The sequence below is a fragment of the Carettochelys insculpta genome, chromosome 12, assembly GCF_033958435.1.
Source record: "Carettochelys insculpta isolate YL-2023 chromosome 12, ASM3395843v1, whole genome shotgun sequence".
In the NCBI taxonomy this organism is placed as follows: Eukaryota; Metazoa; Chordata; order Testudines; family Carettochelyidae; genus Carettochelys; species Carettochelys insculpta.
The window spans coordinates 43,512,207-43,537,323 of record NC_134148.1 but is presented as its reverse complement, the minus strand read 5'-3'; the positions used below and the strand labels follow the sequence as shown (position 1 = coordinate 43,537,323).

At 44.1% G+C, this 25,117-nt stretch overlaps 1 long non-coding RNA gene across 1 annotated transcript in view; it reads right to left on the bottom strand.

Annotated features, from left to right (window-relative positions):
* The window catches only part of LOC142019641 (uncharacterized), a 195,240-nt gene extending 170,460 nt beyond the window's left edge, over window positions 1-24,780 (bottom strand). The window contains exon 1 of the long non-coding RNA XR_012647142.1: window positions 24,601-24,780. This is a non-coding gene — a long non-coding RNA (uncharacterized LOC142019641). The remainder of the gene's footprint in view (window positions 1-24,600) is intronic.
* Window positions 24,781-25,117: the final 337 nt, after the last annotated feature.

Here is a 25,117-nt window from a genome sequence, read left to right as displayed (position 1 = left end):
GGAGTGCGATCTGAGTCCAGCAAAACACATCAGTTTAAGGTCCATGAGCATATGTTCATGGAAAATAGATACTGTTGAACTAGCCTAGTTAATTTTTTATGAGATTACAAGTTTGGTTGATCACATAATAGTGCTGATGTAATGGAGCAAGATTTCTGCAAGACATTCAGCTTGGTACCACATGACATTTTGATTACAAAACTATGAAGCTATACAATGGCACCCACTAAATGGATTAAAAACCAGGCGTCACAATGTACCTGTAAATAGGGAATGATCATCGAGTACATGTGTTTCTAGTGAGGCCTTGCAGGGATTGGTTCGTGGCCTGATGTTATTTAACATTTATCATCAAATGACCTGGAAGAAAATATACCATCATCCTGGGTTACATTTGGAAATGACACATGAATCAGGGGAGGGGCAAATAATGAAGATGACAGGATGTTGGTACATGGCAACCTGGGTCATGTGGTTAAACTGTTGTAAACAAACAATATGGGGGCTTATCTACACTACTATGGAAGATTGACCTGCTGAGGGGGTCAATTTCAAATCAAGCTCTTAGGGGTCACAGCTGACCCCTGTGCTCCTCACAAGATGTTAGGCATAAGGAAGGTCGAAGTGAGAAACTCTCCCGTTGACCTTTCCCTGTTAAGACAGACAAGTTAGCCAAGCATATACACGTCAATTTTTGCTTTTATCCTCAGAAGGAGTGAATCTGAAAAAAGAATTTAGGGTTGTGGTGGGTTCAGATGAACCTGAGCTCTTGCTGTGATGCTTCGGCCAAAAGGACTAATTCAGCCCTCGGATGGCTTAACAAGGGAATCTCAAGGCAGAGCAGAAAGGTTATTCTACCTGTGGATTTGGCAGTGGTGTGACCACTGATCAACACTTTGCTCAGCTCTGGTGTCCACAGTTCAGGAAGCAAGCTCTCTCTCAGTCTCATTTTTGACATAACATTTTGAAAGGTGTTAGTAGTGTTAGAAGTAGACCTCACAGTTTTTTTCCTGAAAGGAAGTTTTGTTTTCCAGCCAGACTTTGGTGACATCAGTGACTTTTGGTAGCTTGGTTGCCATTAACAGAAATCAATAAACACCTTCTTGTCCTGAACTGTGAATTGTAAGATGTGCTAGTTAATTTACAAAAGATTTGTTTTCCTAATTGTCTCCCTGCTCTGTTTTTTTCTTATCTGAGATGTCTAAAAGCAAATAATTGCAGCCAAGTAACTGATTAATCACTCAAATTAAATTAAAATTATTGAGAAAATGATTTTGCATATTTAGATAATGCACACGCAATATAGCAGAACTGGTAATCTTTCTTCCAAATTACCACTCTGTAGGGAAGAGATTCAATTAATTGGGAGGGAAGTATTTAGTACTGCATTATTATGTTAGTGATTCAAATTATTGTCTAAGTTGTTGATACATTATGGTACTCCCATGCTATTTAAATTAAAACCTCAACAAAATTTAACCAGACCAGCATTGAATTAACATGACATAAATTATTTAATATTGAGGGGTAATAGGTTCTAGGGATTGCATCCTTTTGAGAACTTTAGTTATCGAGTTAGGATGCGTCACTAGAGTTCCATTTCACAGTCAGCCTGTAAAAAGATGGAGGTTATATATCAGCCAGGACCAGACCATTAGCATGGCCAAATTTTTGCAGTGAATTCCAAGAGATGCCTACGCATTTAAAAAAGCTCCTGAGCTCAGCACGTAAGCATGTGTACAGATGAATGTTCCTCTGTCTTTTAACTGCCAATAGCCCAGTGAGATGGCCTCACTCGAAACCAGCATTTAGTTGAGAGTCATCCAGGCTTACAAATTATGCCAGCCCATCAATTTCTTCCTTAGCAAATTAAATGGCCTTCTTATTGCTCAGGTGACTCTCTTCTGGGGTGGGGTGGTGGGGAAGAGGAGGGATGGATTGGATGGGGCAGAACCATGGGTACAAAAATACACTGACAAATATATCAACTCACTCAATGAGCCCTCTTGAGTTCCATGTTGAGGCTGCTGTCCAGGCCTAACCACTCTTTGACCTGTCAGGCACAGGAATAAGCCTGAGAAGGTGCCAACCGTTGCACCCCCATTAAAAACAGGTGCTCGAATCCTTTACAGACATCCCAGGACATATAATTAGTAGCGTGCCCATGAGAATGGAAAAGATTGGATGTCAGAAAGGATCACAAATAGATTTCCTACGTTCCTTTCCCATAGATTCCATGCACTAGATATTCAAAGCTGAATACTTCATACAGAATTTAGTTTTCTTATTTTTACTGAAAAACCCCAGACATATGAAAACAAACTGATGGGTACTTTGTAGCATAGTACGGTATATGCAGGGGAAGTAGTATATATCAAGCACCGTTTCTTTAAATAACATATGATATCACTGAAGTATGTGGCAAAAAGTAACTCAATGCGACCCACTGCAATGAGACACAACATCAGACATTTAAAAAAAATAGTGTTAAAGCTGGCTGCCCGTGAAAAATGTAGCTAGCAAACGGATGACCTAAGTTGCTGCAATGGCTAATAAACAACATAAGCAAACTTCTACCTGCTCTGCCCACACGCTCTGGTTCATCAGCTGTTATCTGAAGTTCCACTGAACCATCTGGCCTCTCTCTAAATATAATTCCTATGTCCCTGTCAAAAGTATTTGGCACTATACTAAGACATATACTGGAATGCAAAACTATTCTGGAGTTGCTAGGACCATCCCAGCTCACCTACTGCAGTCGTGTGAGTTTTGCCAGGAGGGGATTTAATTTTTTTCTTTTCTCACCACCAGTCATGCTGTCCTGAAGGCGGCAGGGCAAGGTGCAGGTGGAACGCCAGTAGAAATCAGAGTTGAGCAGAAATGCAGCCTTTACTTGACTGCAGCTTTGTGATCACAAACATTGTAAAGTTCACCAGCGGGGGAGTAACAAGGGTTCCCCCTTTCTATGGGAATCCCTTTCACAGTCCAATATTAGAGGGAGGTTAAGATATACCAAAGAATAAAAAGTCCAGAGTATGGCTCGCAGTCCTGTCCTTACTCTCCTGATCTCGTCATGTCCCCTTAAGTTCCCTTTCCAAAGGCTTCAGTCTAGAATGATCCCTTAGCCAGCGGAAACTGACAGTAGCCCGAGTCACCCAGGCAGGCTGACAGCACCCCTTGAAGGACAGCCTGCAGTAAATGCCACCAGTCTGTCCCCTCACTTTTCAAACCAAATTCATTTGCCTTCTTGAGCAAGCAGCCCTAAAATTCTTTTACCCAGGAATGAAGAGTGCTAATATTGTCTGGCTCAGGATTCGAGAGCCATGCGAACCAGCTACATATAAGTGTTGGCCTACAGCACAGCTGGAGGTCCACTGGTTTCAGAATGGTACGTATGTGGCCTGGCTGCCACTAGCCATGCTACTGTGCCTACCTTGCTATTTATACTCTTGCTAGCCTGTGCCCCACCAAGGGGCTCACACCCCTACGGGTAGCGTACAGGTAGCTTAGGAAAAGCAAAGGCAGGTCTGAAAACCCTGGTTTTCAGAGTTACAAACATGGAGATACACATATGTCATAGAACTGGAAGGGACCTCGAGAGGTCATCAAGTCCAGTCCCCTACCCTCACAACAGGACCTATTACCATCCCTGAGAGATTTTTTTTTTAAACCTAACCTGTCCCCGAACCATGAAGGGCCCCCTGAAGGATCGAACTCACAACCCTGAGTTTACAAGGTCAATGATCTAATCCAGTCAAAGTTAGTGGAGAGGCAAATGCTCAGCTTCTACGAAAAAACTGGCCTTTGGAGCTTATTTTTGCATATACACACTCAAGGAAGCAAAAGGAGACCATTATACATATAGAAAGAAACACAGCGAACTGCAGAATTACCAGCTAGCAACTACCAAGCCAACTCTCTCTCTTTTTTTTTTGTTTGTTCTAGTAACCTATAATCACCCCACAAAGACATCAGTGTGCATGTGACGATCACTGTATTAGACTTACTGAAATATTTGCTCTCCTGAATTTTGCATGTGAACCTGGTCCAAATCTTTTCCTTAGATAGTGCTGACTAACAGCAAGGTGAGGAGCAGGTTTCCCACCGAGCATCATCATGACTTGTATTGTTGTGGTGCCTGGAGGACTCCCAACAAGATCAGGACCCTATTGTATTAGGTGCCACGCACTCATCCCCTGCTCCACAGATCTCACTGTCGAACCAGATAAGTTGGAGGAAGGGAGATGGGAAAGCAGAGGCACAGAGATGGGAAATGACTTTGCCAAGATCAGGTAGCAGCTTAATAGATAGCTGGAAAAGGAACCCAGATCTCCTGATTGCCTTATCCACTGGATCACGCAGCCTCTCAGATGTTGCTCTACTGGGACAAAAGCTGACCTCCAAAAGGCATGTAAGGTTAGACAGACCATGTCTAACACAGGACAGTATGTAAAATGTGTTGTGTTTTTAATTGATCCAGGCCATGTGTCCTGTTGGTGAAAGAAGGGAAGGTAGTACATGTTAGCAGAGCACTTCCAAACCATGTCTGAGAAGTAAGAATGATAGAAAAGCCAAGTTCCAGACATTGAACATGGACAACTAGTTAAGCAACTTTTTAGCAAAGGCAGTAAATCAGTAGCACTCCTAAACTGAAGCATTCCAGCTTGGTATTTGTTACCCAAGGGAGAGGAGTAGACTCCTGACATTGTGAAATAATTGGGAAACATCTTACACTATCAGAAACCACAAATCATTACTGGGCAAGAAAATTTCTCAGGTACAAAGACCTGCAGATCTTAACATACCACCTTATCTGCAAATGGTTAGGTATCACTCGTTTACTGGTAGTCTGAGTATGGCAGGCTGTCTGGCATTTCTCCATTGTAGAACTAGACTATTAGCAATTATAGGCTCTCGGCATTTAAAGTAGCAGATAACTGCAGAAGTTCAAAGATGAACCAGATAAGCAGATGCCTAATGTTCTCCCGTCATCACATGGATGATGCACAAAATACATGCATCACTTTCATATCATGTCTGACAGGAACACGCCGTACTGCTCTTGCAAGTGGGAATGTTTACTAGCACCGGTGCTAACTGGTGTCAGAAGGCCATTTCCTTGTCAGCAGAAAACAAGGGGCTGGTTCGATAGGCTCTTGGGGCTGGACACACTCTCCCACTGATGATCAGAGTGTCAGCTTTCACCTTTGGATGCCATACTTACCAGACGTGGGCTCCAAGCTAGCTCTGGCTCCACACACGCATCAAGATCAGTACAGTTTGAATTCAGGTGTTCAGTAGGGATCCCATCACAAATGCTGCATGTGTCTCAAAGAGTTAGAAGAGATGGCACCTGCTAGGAGTCAGGTCAGGAGCCCTCCGCCCTTCCTCAGAACCTAGCCCCCCAGGAACCTTACCACGTAGATTTCAGAGGCCTCTATTTCATTAGCTGTCAATGCAGCCAATAGACCAAGTGCAAATCAGCAGAAAGCCATTGAAGTCAATGCAGTTAGCACTGTTCTGCGCCAGATGAGCAGCCAGCCGGAGGATTCCAGCTCAAATCCAGACCTTGTTGTTTCCTTGGGGCTGCTGGTGGAATTAGGTCTGAGCCCAGGTGAGTCAAACTGGCTCTAAATGATGCAGGAATTCATAGTGTTCTAGAGCTAGATTATGGTTCCCTGCCATGGGTGCAAAAGAGATGTGATAGATATGACAGAGGTCTAGAAAATTATGACTGGTGTGTAGAAAGAGAAGAAGGAAGGGCTATTTACCTCAGTGTTCATGTAACAAAAGAATTAGAGGTTATCCAACACAATTAATAGGCATCAGGTTTAAAACAAACAAAAGGAAGTACAGGTTGAACCTCTCTAAGTCCAGCATCCTTGGGACCTGACCAGTGCTGAACGAGAGATTTTGCTGGACCACGGGCGGTCAATATTGTCTAGCAGCATGACCAACACTTCACTGCTGACTGGGCTCTTAGAAGACATTTAGGAGCAAATTACAGCAAAATAACAGCACAAAGCACTGAGAGCCAGGGCTGGTGGCTGTAAACATGTGGCCATGAGAAACTTGGCTGCACTCATGATAAGTGGTCATCCGGCTAACTAAAATCATGCCAGATTATGGATGTTGCCAGACAAGAGTGTGCCAGACTAGAAAGATTCAGCCTGTACTTCCTTCATACCACACACAACCTGTGGAACTGTTGGCCAGAGGATGTTGTGAAGGCCACAAGTATAACTGGGTTCAAAAAAGAATTAGGTACATATGTGAGGGATAGGTCCACGATGACAAAGCATGATTGCAGGTGCTGGGACTGGATGATGGGGGTATGGGCATGGACTACTTGATAGTTGCCCTGTTACATTCATTCACCCTGAAGCAAGTGACACTGACCTCGGTTGGAAGAAATGTATGCTGGGCCAGATGGGCCATTGGTCTGACCCAGTATGGCTGTTCTTACATTTCTTATAATTTGTTTCATCCCTGAACAAAGGTCAGTCACAGTCTCCCTTTTAAGTGGGGTATGGACTCCAGACACTGCCACCTGTGAATTGTATTACCAGCTGCTTGTTCCTGCAGGCCAAGGGGAGGGCAGCGGTGAACAGCACCCAGGGAAGTTCCACCACGTCCACAAGATGATAGGAAGATGAAGAACCAAGACACGCATGCAGAAGTTTGTGGCTCCCAGGTGTCCCCTCAGACCGCCCCTCTCACAATGTACAGCGAATAGAGATCTTGGGGTACTGTGAGGTAATATGAGAAGCAGGTTAACTGTATTGACCACTATAGCAAAGAGACTCCCTTACTCCCTGCCATGGGCATGCCTGACACGCTTTTAACAAGGCAGGCATTTTGGTGACCATGCCATTACTTTCCATCCAGCAATGTCTCTCCAAGCACCAGAGCTGAAATTAGTGCTTCCAGGAAGGACACCATAGCCCTGGAACTACTGACTCACCAGCCCAATTATAACATCATTTCTCAAAGCATTTCTCCTCTCGGGAGACTTGGGGGTGATGTCACATTTGTTCCACTCCAGGTGGAACTGCGCTGAATGGAGATTTCACTTCTCAACCCGCCTCTACCTCCTGGGATCAGACGTCAATCTGAGCCGCGTGAGAAAGAACCTGACATCCTCAGCAAGCCGTCAGTCAGCATGGGATTGGCCGTTGGTGACAGGTGTTTCTCGTACCGCAGAGACCTCTCCTTTCCCGAGTGGGCTGTGCTGTGGGAGTCAGAGTCCAAACAAAAGCACAAGCTGATGGGACGGGTGAGCCCAACACCACTACAAGGGCTCTCCTCCTGATAGTGTGTGTGAGGAAATGTTCCTGTTACACCAGCCCCTGCTTTCCCCAGCACTAGGTGGATAGTCATCACTTAGTGCAGCAGCAGCAGCGTTCAAAATATGATTGTCAGCCTCTGCAATTTTCCAGTGACAGCTAGAAAAAGAAACAGCTGAGCCACAGTGCACCAGCGCCACATGCCATCTATTTCTACTGTCAGTTCCAAAGAGATCTTAATTATAATGGCTTTTGGTGCTCATTCCTTCCTAATGCTGTAACAGGGAGATGACTGCAGCCGTAAATGAGTGATCATTCTATTCCCTGCTGGGTAGTAAAACTGCTTGTCAGGTTGGGGAGGGAAGGCACGCAAGAAACAGCTCCCAAGTTCCAGATCATGATGCACACTCAATTTAAAATTGAATTGCGTTTACTCATGGCTGCAAGTCACAGTGTGTACGTGGTAATTGCACCGGGAATGGAGAGCGAGAGAAAGGCTTAATTGGTTCCACAGGCTTGAAACGGCAAAGGTGAGTTTTGCATTAGCCACAAATACAAATTATGATTCCAAATCACAGCCTCGGACTTTCCAAATAGTGGGTCCATTTCATTGTCTCCTAGTCATTCTTCTTCGGAGCACAGCTAGCAGCTGCACCGGCTCAGTGACAGCAGATATTTGCTGTACCAAAATTAAGACAAATTACTGCACGGGTCATATCATTTTTCCTTCTGCACACAGATCACTAATGCAACATTCAAAATATTTTTAGCAAAAGCAGTCTTGGCTTCCAGAGGAGGTTGGAAACCTACTGTTAAGCAAGAGAGGTGTCTGCCAACTCATTAGGTGTTCCTTGCACCAGTACTCACGGGTCTGTGCAGAGATGGGAATCTGACTATGTCCCAGGCTTCCAGAACTGAAATTTCTAGAAGAGATGCAATGACATTTCTTTACATGACACAGTGCTGGCCATTTGTAAATTGCTAGGCTTATCTACCTAGGAAGAGAGGCATGCAAACATACCAAGGAAAATGTAACAGAACTACAGAAAATCTCGTTTGTCAAAATTACCAGAGATGAAAAAAGGACCCCCAAAGTTACTCGAGTAAAACTGCAGCTGCTTTCACTTCTGGACACTTGAGTACAATGTAGACGTGATGTGTGTGCAAATGCGCACACACGTGTACTTTAACTCAAGTAGTTTTCCAGTAGGACACCAGCAACAAGTACTTAGGTACATTCACTCCAAAGCAGCTGCACTTTTAATCAAGTAACTTTTGGGGCACTTTTCCACCTCTGAAAATTACCCACACACGGCTGGAGCCTTCAAAGTTGGCTGAGAGTTAAAACTTATTTACAACTCTCGTAGGCTAGTATGGGATTCCCATCCTATCAGCCCAGGACTGGCTATGTGGTTTCCTTCTCCTGTTTTGACCTGTGCTGAGTTTGCAATGTAAGGTCTCTACATAAAGCATCCCAGCCTGCGAATTACAAACTCAGAACTTTGTGTGCAATAAGGCTCTAAGACTCACTAAGTGCAGGTGCATGTCATTCTTGAACTTAATGACAGTTGCTGTTAAGTTGTATATTCAATTGTTTGGCCACACTTTGGTTTATTATGAAATACACTTAGGAGACCACATAACCACTGAAAGTCAGGCTTATTTATATGGTACAGGAAAAAGGTTCTACCTCATAGAGTTCATGATTCTAAGAAATAGTGAAAGAGTGAAGAGCAAAATAGAGACAATGGATTTCAGGAAAGCAAATTCTGGTAAACTTAGAGAGCTGGTAGGTAATGTCTCATGGGAAAAAACAACTGAAGAGAGTTGGTAGTTTTTCAAAGGGACATTATTAAGGGCCCAAAAGCAAGCTATGCCGCTGCATAGGAAAGACAGAAAGCATGGTAAAAGACTGCCCTGTCTTAGCCAGGAGATCTTGCAGGATCTCAAAATCAAAAAAGAGTCATATAAAAAGTGGAAATTAGGAGAAATCACAGAGGATGAATATAAGCAAACAATACATACATGCAGGGGCAAGATTAGAAAGGCCAATGGACAAAACGAGCTTGAACTAGTGAAAGACATTAATGGTAACAAGAAGTCATTCTATAAATATATTAGAAGCAAGATGAAGACCAAAAACAGGGTAGGCCCACTACCCAGTGAGGAGGGAGAAACAATATCAGGAAACTTGGAAATGGCAGAGGTGCTTAATGACTTTTTTGCTTTGGTCTTTGCCAAGAAGACCAATGCAGAAATGCCTAACATGGAGAATACTCGTGGGAAGGAGGTAGGTTTGGAGGATAAAATAAAAGAAGAACAAGTTAAAAATTACTTAGAATAATTAGCTGTCTAAGTCTTCAGGGCCGGATGAAATGCATTGTAGAATATTCAAGAAGCTGATAGAGGAGGTTTCTGCACCTTTAGCTATCATATTTTAAAAGTCCTGGAAGTCAGGAGAGATTCCAGAAGTCTGGAAAAGGGCAAATATACTGCCCATCTGTACAAAAAGAAAAAAGAACAACTCAGGAAACTGCAGACCACTCAGTTTAATTTTTGTGCCAGGAGAGATAATGGAGCAAATAATTAAGGACTTCATCTGCAAACATATGAAAGAAAATAAGGTGATAGGTAACAGCCAGCATGGATTTGTGAAGAACAAATCATGCCAGACCAATCTGACAGCTTTTTTTTTTTTTTACAGGATAACAAGTCTTGTGGCTAAGGGAGAAGCTGTAGATGTGGTATACCTAGACTTTAGTAAGACATTTGACATGGGCTTGAATGATCTTCTTATCAATAAACTAAGCAAATACAACTTAGATGGGGCCACTATAAGGTGGATGCATAAGTGGCTGGATAACCATTCCCAAAGAGTAGTTGTTAATGGTTCGCCGTCATGCTGGAAGGGCACAACAAGTGCGGTTCTGCTGGGACCTGTTTTGGGACCGGTTCTACTCAGTATCTTCATCAACAATTTAGATATTGGTATAGGGAGCATGCTTATCAAGTTTGCAGATGATACCAAGCTGGGAGGGGTTTGCAACTGCTTTGGAGGATAGGGTCATAATTCAAAACGACCTGGACAAACTGGACAAATGGTCTGAGGTAAACAGGATGAAGTTTGATAAGGACAATGCAAAGTACTCCACTTAGGAGGGAACAATCAGTTTCATGCATATAGAATGGGAAGGAGTCTGCGAAGAGGGATTTAGGGGTCATAGAGGACCACAAATTAAATATGTGTCAACAGTATGATGCTATTGCAAAAAAAAAAAAAAAAAAAGATTCTGGGATGCATTAACAGGAGTGCTGAGATCAAGACACAAGAAGTCATTCTTCAGCTCTACTCAGTGCTGATTAGGCCTCAACTGGAGTATTGTGTCCAGTTCGGGGCAGCACATTTCAAGGATGCTGTGGAAAAATTGGAGAAGGTTCAGTGAACAGCAACAAGAATGATTAAAGGTCCAGAGAGCATGAGCTATGAGGGAGACTGAAAGAACTTGGCTTCTTTAGCTTAGAAAAGAGAAGACTTAGAGGGGACATGCAGGTGGTTTTCAAGCACCTAAAAGAAGGTTACAAGGAGGAGGGAGAAAAATTGTTCTCCTTGGCCTCTGAGGACAGGACAAAGAGCAATGGGCTTAAACTGCAGCAAGGGAGGTTTAGGCAGGACATTAGGAAAAACTTCCTAACTGTCAGGGTGGTTAAACACGGGCATAAATTACCTAGGGAGGTTGTGGAATCTCCTTCAATGGCGATTTTTAAGGCCAGGTTAGATAGACACCTATTGGGTAGAGACCTATTGGTCTAGATGGTGTTTGGTCCTGCTGAGAGGGCAGGGAACTGGACTCAATGATCTCCTGAGGTCCCTTCCAGTTCTAGTGTTCTATGATTCTATGATACTCACCTCTGAGGAGCCACCCCATGTCATGATTTTTCACTCACCTTATGCAGAAGGTATGTTCCTCAAGTTACAGATTTTAGCTGGTATTATTTATATGACTGCCACAACTTACACATTTCTTTTACATGTCTCTAAAATCCAATGCATCAGTTTGTTGCAGTTCCCTAACTTCTTGTTCTGTTCCTTCCTTATCTTTGTTATGGGTAGTAGAATTCCAGGTATTAGGCCCTGAAGTTACTTTTTTAGCTTGTACTAAGACAGGCAAAGAGTGTATTTTGATTTTGACAAGTTTATTATCTGCTTCTGCCAAATACAAGGAACTGAGAGCTACTTATCACAAGTGAAGAGGATTATAATATAGGCCAGTTAAGGTAATGTCACTGTTACGATATTTGTGTGTAATGTTATTGGCACTTAATGCCTATTACTATACTTATGTGGGGCCAATAAAACATATTATTAATGACATATTCTTATATGCCAATCCGCATATATTAGCCACCGAGTTTAAACCACCACCGTCCTTGTATTATTAAATAGGAGGTCACATCAACGTTCATAAACTCACCTCCCTTTTTATAGTGCCACTTAAAAGCAACTGGCCTGATTCAAAGATGACAAATCATTGTGTAAGTTACACTTAAGTAACTAAGTGAAATTTGCATGGACATGTAGCGTAAGGGTGGGACTGCGGCAGGAAAAACAACCAGCAGGAAGGTGTAAACTAAAGCAGGGCTCAGCCATCTTACATTTCCCCTGCTTTGTTTCTGCTAGTCTCTGATACTTCACTCTTGTAATGCATGCAGCTTCCACTCATGCATATTCAGGGAGAGGAATATGAGAGCTGATCTCTATCATGCAGATCCACACAGCAGAAAAAAACTGCTTCTATAATTACCGGGAGTTTTATTATTATTCAACCAAAATATTTATTTTCATGGTGGAAAAAGGCATTTGAATTACAGAAAGACACATTAATAACTTTATCAGACAAGACGAAAAGACAGGCCAATGTCTGATAGATTGTCTCCTGTTATGGAGAATATTTTGCATTCCTGGCAAAGCATGCATTTACTTCTCCATCTGAAGAGAGTTCTGTCTAAACACGCTGCCCACAGATGAATTATAACAACATTTTTACAGCCAAGTAGTATTCTATGATCCAGGAAAACATATCCCAATTTAAGCCTCTCCTTCAGAATAACATACACGCATACAAACACACACACACACACACACACACAAGTGTGTGCACACAAATTCAAAAACAAGTTCTAGAACTATTTGAAAACAAAGATGAGAGACTAGATTTCGCAAAGTGCTAGGTGTCCTCCACTTCCACCAATCTGGTGACACTCAGGTTCTTCCAGGAGACCTCACCTGGGAGCAGAAAGGCAAGAATTTCCCCCTGCTGCCCCCCAGGCTTACTCAGCTGTGCTCTGTCAAGTTAGGAGAGAGTCTCCCATCTATCTGCTCCAGATCTCATTCATTTCTGATGAGGACACCAGATTGCGCTAACTGGGCATGGAACATCCCTGAGTATTCTCACACTTTCAGCTCACAAGCTCACCGTTAAAACTCATCCCTCAAATATTTGAGATAAGATGCATGAGAACGGCCAAAAGGAAGTCCTTACAAAATGCCATCCAATACTGGTGGGTTGACTTTTCCTTTGTCCATCCTGCTGTACACAGGAGCAGTTCTCTCTCTTTAATTGGCAAAGCTCCAGCTCTTTGCTTCACCCCAGCAACAGCACATGCATCCCTGAGCAATTCTACCCACAGTGCTGGGACTGTAAGAGGGGTCTTGCATGTGCCTTTATACTGGGCTTTTTACAGGAATGCCAAAGGAATTCAATTAAGTCACTCCTACTATAAGCACACAGCATTTTGCAGGATTATTTATAAACAGCAGACGAATTTACAGAGAGCATTCCAAGATGAAAAGCCAACTGGGTGGTACACTTTGGAAGCATACAAAGCATTACATTATCAGGGCATTCTTCATCAGCAGTGCCACCTCAGTATGAAATTGGGCAGCAAGAGCATGAAGTCACGTAAACAGAGTGAAACTTACCATTTCACAGGGAGTCAAAGCAAGGCTTTTAGGTATTGAGAAGAAGGCTTAACTGGGCTTGATAGGATGCATGAACTTCTGCTGGGGTGAATATCACCCCAGAATTAGCAGCACACATGCACATGCACTCAGAGTCATTTTAAAATAATATTTACTGGTAAGGCCCTTTTGAAGATAAACACTGATCTAAGTGGGCACTGTGTATAAAAGACAGCAACCTTGTCAGTGTGTTTTTGTTTGCACTTGCTTCACTCTGCCCAGGAGGGAGAGTAGATGAAGTTAGCATGGGGGATATTCACCAAAGCTGACTCATGCCAGCCTGTGCTAGAGTTGGCTGGAAAAGTTTTGCTGCCAGTTTTTGGGAAGCACATAACCTCCAACCAAGAAAGAAATCAGAGGTTTAAGCTGATGGTGATTGAATTCATAACCATAACAGTCACAGGTGCCTACAGGGGGGTGAGGACTTCTGATTAGAAGACACCAAGCGGATGCTTTTGAAAGTTCAAACCCATCTCAGATCTGAAGAAGAAATATGAGGAAAGAGAGGTCCCATAATGGGACCAGCTCTCTTATGAATAAGGTCTTTGTTGTCCCACAGTACTTTGAAGATGTAAACACTATGGCCACGCCGACACTACAGTGTTCTTTTGAAGGATGATCTTCTGGAAGACGTCCTTACAGAAGAGCAGCTCCACACACAAAAAAACAGATTGAAAGATTGATCCAGTCTTTTGGCAGAGCATGTCCACACAGCCCCAGCTCTTTCAAAAGAACAGTCCAGGGACTGAAAACTCTGCCACCGCGAGCACTGCTCTTTCAAAAAAAGGGCCTGTGGAGCATCTACAAACTTTTTTTCAAAAGAAGCTTCCAAACATAGGCCTTCTTCCTGATCTGGGAGAGGAAGAGGACTTCTGGAAGAAGAGCTGCATTCTTTTGATTTCACATTGAAAGAGTGCATTTTGCGTGTGGACACTCCACCTGTTCTTTCGAAGAAGGGCCTGATTTTCAGAACAAACTTGCTCGTGTAGACATGGCCTATGCATATGCTAAGTGATGTCAATATCATTTAAATTGTGAACACCATAAAAAGTGCTTTTATCCACTACAGCCCAGTAGCCGGACAGGTATCGAAATCCCCAGTGGAGACACAAGCACCTGACCTTTCTAGCAGTTTGCAAATGCCAGCACTCCCAGCTATGTACATTTCAGTCCAAGACCAAATTGTGTACTTGAAACTAATTAATGGGCTTGGACACTGCATGGGGTTTGGATCAGCCTGCAAAGCAATAGCCTTAATTTAACTAGAAAACGGAAGTTTGCCTAAAGACCTCATCGTAGGAGTAGTGTTCTTTAGCTTCTAATCAAGTAAGTCTTTCAAAGGCACAGAGCTAGTGTATTTTTATTATACCTATTTCTTTAAAATATCCCCACTGCTGTCAAGGTATCATAGGAATACATTGGGGCAATGCTAATGAAACCTTCCTCCATTGCCACATGTACTGGGCATAGTACGTCAGTATCCCGCTAAACATCAGGGAGCCATAGATCAAAAGAAAACACTAACCCACCAATTAGCAAGCACTCTGACTTTGGGGTAGGCAATACCTCCCACTTTGACAGGCAGGGCCATTCCTGTCTCTTAGCAGAACTGAAGCTATAAACATTTCCTTTCACATTGCAAGCACACACCAGCCAAACATGATCCCCCCACTGTAATGTCAGAGGGGACTGTGCCCAAGGCAAAATACTATGTGTGTGTATATTACATATTTCTACAAGAGTCAGAGTACCAGGAAAACTACCATATCTCTGCACCCAGAAACCCCAAAAAGTCTTCTCCTTACAACTAACTCTTGTCTCTTCCCTACCTTGGTGGATTCAAAACCCTGCTGACGTGGAAATGCCTCAGATCTCCCACTGCCAGCCAACGCACACTGCCTGAACCTGAAATAGGGCTGATTTTCAGTGCGATTCAGGTTTGAGTCACATGTTCTCCCCAGCTGTGTTCTCTGTTCCTTCCTTCCTTCTCTCTTCAATCCCAGGCTTGTTTGTTTTCATCCGCTTGATGCTAACATAAACAGCTACATGGATGATCATTGATTGTATTTAATAATGCAGTGTTAATTCCTGATTCACTGTCAAATTGCTACTGACTGATAACAAGCACCTAATAATGTAGTTAGGTTATATGACACTTGTTTCATTAGGATTTGTCAAAGCTGCTTATTTAGTCTTCCAAACAGAATATATACAAACAAATGGGTCCAATTCCTCTCCTCACAACACTGGTTTCATCTGGGACTTGCTTAGCATCGGAGCATCACACAAGACGACTGTGGCAGATGCAGAGAAAGAACTAAGCCTTCCTGTTTGGCCTTACCCAAGAGCACATCCTGGATCTTCCTGCATCTCCTGCCTTGTTTTCTACACACCTTCTGACTTCTAGTGCAAGTGAAACAGACCTCAAGTAAACAGTGGCTCATTAGGCAAACCTTGCATGGACCCTCTGGAAAGAAAGTAAGGATTTGCAAACCACCTTACGTTTTGGCACATCCTAACTAGGGAGTGCTTGTTCCACAACCTGAAACAACATTCATTCACCAAGCTTTCATGTACCACACACACAATTTCTTCATCCCTGATTCACTGCCGGGGAGATCCCAGGAAGACGTTTCTCCAAGTAATAAAAAAACCTGCAATATTTCATAGGCTTTTTAAGTAAATATGACGGATGTTCTCATCTTTTGGCCACCTTCTTGTCTTTGAGGGCCTGGTTTATCTTCAGAGCACTTCTAAAAAATCAGGCCACTCCTTATTCTTTCCACTACCATTTGCATGGTACCTGCACAAACTATTTAACTTCCCCCTTATGACACCAACCATATATGGTCCCTGGCTGAGACAGCCCTTACACCTTTTCCGTCCTTGGAAGATGCAAATTAACTGGTTAACACTCTTCCCTTCAGTGACGCTTTCAATACCTGGTGGATACATTTTCTTGTTTGCCCTCTGTCCATAAAGAATATATTTGAAGAGATGTTTGTTTCTTCAGACATTCTCAACCATTCAATGTTCATATCTGCTCTTACTCCTGTGACATCCGTCTGCTTATTTCGCTACAGACCCAGGTCTCCTTACTGATAATGTGGGTTACAATATCAAAATCCCTCTGCTTAACACATGACTCATAACAGTCAACGATTCCATCATATGTTTCTCATTTAGCCTTAACATTCATAGCCGTCAATTATATCCTGACAATCTCTGTCTTCAGTACTTGTGTATTGCATGTCCTACATCTTTTGCCACATTTCTTATGGTACATAAATCAAACTGCTTGTGGAACTTCGGGGCTAACCTGTTTTAGATATCCTTCAACTCATGTTCTATTAAAAAAGGTACATTGTTGATAGCTACCTGTAAATTCCTGGGGTTGGTCACTGCCTGTATTTTCCAAAGAAAAAGGCAATCAAATACAAGGAGGCGAGAGCCATGCATGTGTCTAGGTAGACAGATTTGCTCAGTTTTATACAAGCCAAAGGCTCAACAGTAGCTGCGCTCAGCAAAATGCTACCATCTGTAACAATGGCACTGGCATCAGCAGAGCTGATAATGGGTTTTCGTTACACAGCTGATGGAGAATAATGTGGAGAAGAACTGGTTCCCTCCCCACCCCCCATTGGTCATAGATGACTGTAACAAGTTCATAGATGTGAAGAAAGTCTTGAAGACTTCTCATGGATCATACTCAGCTTACCCAGTCAGCCACCATCTTTCCTGTGTATGCTTTAGGACTGCCACTTTTGCTGTCATGTATTGATAAAAAAAATGTGTCCCCTCTGAGTTATAAAGTCTAAAGAGGGGCTTTAAAAGCTGACTTAAATTAAACCCTAGCCACTTAAACAAAAAAAATGCTCTGCTTTTTTGTGCCATTTCAAACCACTTCAGAGTACAAATAGTCCATATTTCAGATAAAACGATGACCTGTACGCATCAAGCACAGCCATGTGGTAACCACTGAGAACAACAATTAAATTGGTACCAAAATGCACTGCCACCCCTCAAACTGGCTTTGTCAGTATAGGGAAGTTAAGCTTGAAACTGTGATGCATAACTTTGCTGCATACTTCTCTTTCTAAAATGCTAGGAATTATGCTTGTTTGCAGCTGACAGCAGCCATTTTGTTCATGGTGTTGCTGCAGACTGTTAATAGATAGGAGAGCTACACGGTGTTCCCATGTAGAAACGTTACTTCTGCCCTTTCTTTCTGTGTCCTGTCCACCCCTTCCCAAATCCAATGTGTGTGAGTCTGTTGGTTTTTTAAAAAAGAAAAAACACAGAGACAGTCATCTGAACTTCCCCTGTAACTCCTGGACATCTAAGCCAGAAGAAAAATATCTTACGATCATCTGATCTGACTTCCTAAATAATAAAGGCTATAGGACTGCCCTGGATTAATTATTGCTTCACATACCATTCCTGTGATTGAACTGGAGCATATCTTTTAGAAAAACATGCAATCTGGACTTTTAAAAATTACCATTTGAAAGAGAATCTACCACCTAGGTAGATGGGTAAGTCATTCATTGGTTAATAACCTAACAATTACATAAACTAGTATGCATTGAATAGGTAGGGCAACTATTTCATCATTAAAGAAGAACAAACAATTATAAGGACAGCCCATCATTACATGAGCCCTCATCTTACTTGTATGAGAAGGAATTGGAAAAATGCTATGCCATACAAATTTTGGCCATGGTTTAGCAAGAACAAAAGTACATGGTACCAACCCAACTTCACATGGCTCATTCAGTCTGGAGGTGAGATCACAGTTCATGTAGACATAGCCAAGCTAGCTTTGATCACGCTAATTTGAACAACAATAATAGTGAAGGCAGGCAGCAGTGGGCAGTGTGGCTGCTCAGTTATGTACCCAGGGTCCTTAGTGAGTAGGCTTGCCCTGTGCAGTGAACTAGACTGGGTACCTCTGCATGTGGTAGATGAAAATGTAGTCCTACCTTGAGTGCAGGGGACTGGACTACAGGACATCTCGAGGTCCCACTCAGTCCTACGATTTTGTATGCAGCAATCACACCTCCTCTCTGCAGTGCAGACCTCTCGAAGGATTGCTATGCAGTCCACACCAAAACTCGCTTGGCATGTCCTTCAATACACATGTTGAGCTGTGTTTCTGCACCAAGGCCTGGCTCCTGCCACCTGTCTCAAAGGGGGTATGTCTCTCCAGACTGATGGTTGATATGCATTTGGTTAAACTCAGTCCCTGGACAGCTGTGCAAATTGTGATTGTATCAGCCTTGCCAAGGGACCTGTGCAACTCAGTGCCTGTACGAAACCACCCTGATACAAATACAAAGATGACCCCCATGGCATGTGACTACTAATGTGAACAACACAAAGCTCAAGTATCAGAGAGGCAGACGTATTAGTCTGTATCGTCGAGAACAACAAGAAGTCCTGTGTTACCTTACAGACTAACAGATATTTTGGAGCCTAAGCTTTCTAGGGTAAAGACCCACTTTGTCAGATGCATGAGACGAAGCAGGTCTTTACCCATGAAAGCTTATGCTCCAAAATATCTGTTAGTCTATAAGGTGCCACAGGACTTCTCATTGAACGCAAAACTCAGCCACTCTGCTCTTAGGAAGCCTTCGTATTCTGAGAGCAGGTGGAGCTGCTGGGCTGGATTCACTACTACTGTAGGCCAGCTCCTGATGACATAAACGAGGACACCAGATTGCTGAAAGCAGGAAGCTTATTAGGAGGCAGCTACAAGCTCCCTGCCAGGAGACCTACTGTTGTCAGAGGAGGCATGGCCAGTGCGGATGGGGTGCACCCCTCAATTCTTCTCTGCTGCTACCTATGCAGGTGAGCCACATGCAGAGCCCAGACAGAAATGAATAATGACCCCTGGAGATGGCCATGCTGTCTCTCGGGGGTGGGGGATGTGTGTGTGAATGACCTGGAATGTAACACGCTCAGCTTGCACCTCTGCACCAGTCAGTGTCAGTCCAGCCCCTCTCGTTCTTGCGAGCCGGAACCTGAGCTCCTAAAAAGTCGCCAGAAGAGACCTAAGCCTTCAGCACAGCTGCTTTTTAACCCCTTCCCCTTGATGCTGCCCATCTGACAGGGTGCAGCTGCTGGTCCATGAAGCACCCCCTCCATCCCTGCAAGTTGCACTTGGATAGTCCAAGCATGGCAGTATTGCGAGGGTAGGAACATGAGCAACACAACGATTACATTTTAAATGGCTTTCCGTTCTGGAAGGGGACGGAGGATTCAGACAACTTGCAGCTTGCTAACCTGGGGGCACGCACGTCTTTTAGCCAGCACCAGGATCTGGGAATCAGATCATGCAGTGGGCGAGAGGGGCAGAGAAAAGGGGCACATTGAAGTCTTGTCTTTTCTTTGGCTCTCAGTTTTGACTCCCATCCCGTCTTGAGCAGGGCAGAAAGGCTCCCCTAAAGGCTAGAGCACTAGAACAGTGAATGACACCTGAGGTGTTCTCTGGGCTCCCGTTCTTCCCCTGCAACCCAGCTCTGCTTTAGTTAAGTAACCAATTACTACTCAGAGGGGGTCTCCAAACGGGTAGTTATTGGCTATGAAAGTTTCATGCCCTGGCTGCATGACTGCTGCCTGTACACCCTCATTTTCTGTCCATCTGCGGGGACTGGAGTTTGCTTTTCATTAAGGCTACTCCCCTCACCATCACCCCCCCTCCAACCCACACACAGAATTTTTCTGCTTTCCCTCTAAGTAGAGCATTGTAAACTGTACAGCTATTAGCTTCCAGCAAGGGATGCTAGCAAAGCAAATAATGGAAAGCGAGTACCACAAATGGACTGCAATGCTTTTCAAATGTTAACAAAAGGCATATAAAATCATCTGGCTCCTGTGTTAGTGCATATATTCGTCTTGGGTTTTAGAGGCAGGGCCATCCTGGAAAACAAAGACAACACCACTTTCCTTTCTACAATGGGACTTTTTCTTTTACACTGATTCATTGTAAAATTCTCCACTTTGCACATGGAAGTGGAATGCAGAGTTTCAGGGCATTTAGACTCTCTTGCACTGCTACAGTGAATACATTAAAAAGCCTTTTGTACTATCGTATTTTATGACTCATTGTCGGTGTTCTCATCAACTCGTAATTTCTAGAAACGGTCCGTTAGCCATACTTGGCTTTTCCTCAAGCTAGTAAATCGAGGTATTTAATTAAACATAGCCATTTACCAGCTTTGAGCCCAATTCGGAGGAAAATCTCACACCATTTAAGCAGGATTTTCATCTCCTTTACTTGGAGAAAGTACAGAGATGACTTTAAACAGAGCAAATGACCTGTTTTGGCGGCCCACGGGGCTGTTTATCCCCCCTCTGCAAAATTTCCAAAGGCTACACAACACGCTTCCCAAACATGTTGTGGGATCTAGATCCAACAAGCCATGAAAGATGGGCAAAGACAGGCTCCCGAAAGACCAGCTCTCCCAGGCAGTCTCAGACACACATAGATGAATTACGCTGTTAATTGCAACAGTGATTATTCCACCGTCGAAGAAGAACAAAGAATAACTGTCACACAGAGTCCCCTCATGAGCTCCCTTCCTGTCCCTGTCAGAAGTAACTGGAAAAACGCAGTACCACCCAAGCTTACTCCATCCGACAGCAGGAGCAGGAGTAGACTTCACCACCCACACATCTCATGGCCCCTTCCATAACCGTGACAAAAGGAAAAGGAAAAAATACCAATATATTGTGCACCAATACATGGTTTTCCTCCTTCTTTTCTTCTAATAGCAATGTTCTAAGACACAGCCAACAACACTTGCATCTATACACTTCAGCCTTAAGTACAGAAAACCCTTGATTTAATGGACCAATGCGGGGAAAGGGTTGGCCGTTGTTCCCATAGGTCCATTATATGCAAGGGTTTACTACTCCCAGGGGGGTTGCGGGGGCTAGGATTTTACAGAACCCAGAAGACTTTGGGAACAACAGGTTTGTCCAGTGCTTTCCAAAATCTGCGAAACCGGGTCTGTAAACTCAAGGGTTTACAGTAAAAGGAAAACAAATCTCTTATTTCAAGGTGAACACCGATAGGCCAGGAGCCTGGGACGCCCCAGCCTGGTTCATGCAATACCCTATCCACCCTCTGGGACAGTACGGATCAGAATGCTGAAATCATCAAAGCGAAAAGGGAAGAAGAAGAGCTTGCGGGTATCACCTGTCCAAAGCAGTATCCTAGGAAGGAACACACAAAAGATATTTAATGGCTATAGCCAGGCTGGGCAGGAATGGTGTCCTTAGCTTCTGGTTGTCAGAAGCTGGGAATGGGTGACAGGGCAGGGATCACTCGATGGGTTCTTCCATTTTTCTCTTCACTCCCTTTGGGGCACCCGGCATCGGCCACTGTCAGAAGACAGGATACTGGGTTAGACAGACCTTTGGTTTGACCCAATATGGCTGTTCTTATGTTCTTATTTCTGGTGAGAGAGTGGGCAGAAAATCAGGTATGGGAGAGCTATAAGCCCCCTCAAGGGGCCCCACTCACCTGATAATAGGACACAGTGGCTGATCTTTTCTTCTGTCTTTTTTTACACTTCTGAAAAGGGCTTTCTGTGCAATTAGGAGATGCTCATTTCAGAGGCTAACAGACCTCACAGCACCTGTTGCAGTGCTTAATTTCTATGAAAAAGGTGTCAGGGATCTAGCAATAGCTTGTATTTTCCTAACTAACAGAGCAAGTCAGGGCTCTGAACAGCCAGGCCTGGACGTATCGGGCTCAGCCCTCGAAAGCATTGGCTCAAGTGAAGCACTGACCTGTGGAGCATAAAGAGAACACCGATGCTATGGAAGCATGTCACTCTATTAGGCAATGTTGATTATGCTCATGAGATCCAGCACATGGATTGCTGAGGCTTTGGACAAAACGTGGACAAGGAAATACCCTAATTCTAGTGGAAAGTAGAATTGACTTCAGGCACAAAGTTTGGTTTCCTCTCAAACGTTACTCAGTGAATGGTTCCTTCATAAACGGACCACAGAGGTCCTTATCTCGCAGGCAGAGGCCAATTTCCAATATCATTACTCACGAAGCTACTTCTGAGGTTAGGAAAAACCCAAACAACTCCCTCAGACTCTTCCAGGAGTTCCAACAGGAAACAGGACTGACCTCAGCTTGCTCAGGTGAGGATCCACCCACAAGTAGGAGACCACATCAAGGCCTGGAACTGTGACACCTCTTGGGAACCTAAGTGATCCAGAGCCTGCTCAATGGGAGTTTTTTCGAGGAATTCAGTGGGCTTTGAAGCAGCCCATGGGCCGACTGGAAATTCACAGAGGCCTGCAAATGGGCCTTTGAACCCAAATGGAGATGAAGCCTTGGAGAACCCTCAGAACCCTTGGAGAAAACCTGGGCAAGTCATCTCTGAGGCCTCATTTCAGTCCACTGTCCTGGGATAGGCATGGGTACCAAAGCTGTATCCCTGACAAAACTTTTCTAAACTGTGACAGCCCCAGCACAAGTCGCTACACCTGACTGGACAGGTAGACTCTGACTAAGGAAGAGGCCCAGGCTGCGTGTTTCTAAATGCTCCCTGGTCTGAGCACTGTGGCAGGTGTTCTGGGTCCTGCTCTCACTTTGATCCCTGCCTGCATGTGCAGTTAGGAGCAAGGAATGCGTGAGAGTGAAAACGCAGATTGGCCCCCACAATATTTCTACTGTGGGGAAACACTAGAGACACTCCAGCTCTGCCACCTCCAGAAGTGGTGGCTCTTGAGCAAGTCCGTACCCAGCAGCATGCAGGGAGTTTGCCCACATGTTGGAGTGTAGGGCTCAGGGACTCCTCGAGGGTCCCAAGCCTGGCTGTGGCCACTCTGGGGCCCACCACCCCCTGCCTTGCTGGTGCTGTCCAGGAATTGTGGCCACAGGACTTCCCTTCCCCAAGGGGGAGGTCAATTGGGCTTGAAGCCAGTTCCTCCTGCCCACGGGGCTGAGACACTCCAGGTGGAGATGAAGTTATAGGACTGTTGTTTCTGTGGCAGAGCAACACAGGTCCTGGCTGCATAGGTGGGGCTGGGAGTAGCAGGGCCCACAGCAGCTGCAGCCAGTCTTGGGGCCCTGGCCTCTGGGATACCAGGTCCACTCCCTGAACACTGCTGAACTATGTACCTAGGGGCACCATTTCCAGCAGCAGCTTCTGTGTCTGGCCAGGGAGGATGGCTGGGCCACCTGCTTCCACCTGCCTCTCCCCGCTCCATTGCACCCATGTGGACAGGAATTTGGAGGATCTGGTATTGATTCATGGTTCTGCCACTGGCCTGCTAGGTGACCATGGGCAAGTCCCCTTATTTCCCTGTGCCTGTTTTCCTAGCTGTAAAACAGGAATCGCAATACTTCTTTCCTTTGAGATGTGCTTTGAAATCAAAGGTGGAAAGACTCTGCATGAACACTTAGTGTTATTCTGGGCATCTCACAGCATCTCGGCCAGACTTCTAAAGCTTCTTGAGGTAACCAATCCGTGCTGTTGACTAGGTGTGGAGGCATGCACCACGTGTTGCTGTATGGGAGGGCACGGGTGCAAACAAAATGCTCTAGTATCAGCTGAGAACAGAGTTTTCAATCTCCCATCTCTTCGGTAAGAGACAGCCAATAGTTCTCAAACCAAGTAGCAGTTTTGCAGGGTGGGTTCACTTCTGGACCAGTGTCAAGCTCCACATTTCAGCTATCTTGTAGCTAGCTGTAAACTGTATTTTTTTTAAAAAAACAGTCGGATCTTTATTGATTATTTATTTTAGACTAGGAAACTTGTTCCTCCTTCAGACTAACAAGCATGGGTTTGTTTCAACCTTCTTAGCACAATAAAAGCCACTCGGGTGCGGAGGGGGAGGAGAGGAGGCAGGGGAATTATACTCAGTTTCTGCCCTCACCTCAAAACTGAAATAAAATTGCTTTTGGGGAGACTCAGATATGCCACTGCTAACCCCAAAGTGAAAATCTCAGTGAGGGACCCACATACGGAGTTATAATGGAAACGGTTTGTCCTCCGATGGCGAGGGAGCAGGGCCTCTGTCACGATGCTTTTTTTCCTGTTGTTGCTGTACTGGTTTTTAATAGCGTCCATCCCCATAACATTGGGCACACTGGTGCACAGACATGCAGGACTACTTCCAAATCTGTAATTACATTTGCTCCTTAGCAATCCGACATACCAGTTCACTGTCAGTTAACAAGTACAAGACGTGCGTTTCAAACAGCTGCAAAACTCACATGACACAACCAAGAGACACATGAAAATAACACATGCAACCACTTACAGGTCAATTAATGTCAGAGGGAAGGCCTTCTATGCTTGAACTACGGTTACATTTCCGGCCCAACAGCTGATGTTTACCATTGGTGTCCTCAGGAAAATCAGAAAGCGGTTTTGATCCAAGTTTCTTTTATCAACTTCTAATTAATTAATGGATGGCAGATTTTAGCAATGAAACCACCATGTTCAAAAGACCAGGCTTTTTTTTTTTTTTATTTTGCTGCGCTACCGATATCATTTGGCATGTTTAGAAAACCACGGGATAAGACTGATGCCTTAAAATAGCTGAGAGCGCTCGTTGTAACACAAAGCTCTTGTCCTTAGGAGAGTAAGTTAGGGTCTATGAAACTGATGGGGGCAATTTTAAGTAAATCTTGAGAAAAGGTGCTGTATCTTGTGCCTGGATTGTAAGTTCTTTCGGGGCAGAGACTGGCTTTTTGCCGTTTGTACAGCATCTAGTATAACAGGCGCTGATCCACAACTAGGTCTCCTAAGCGCTTTGCGGACGCAAATGAATAATA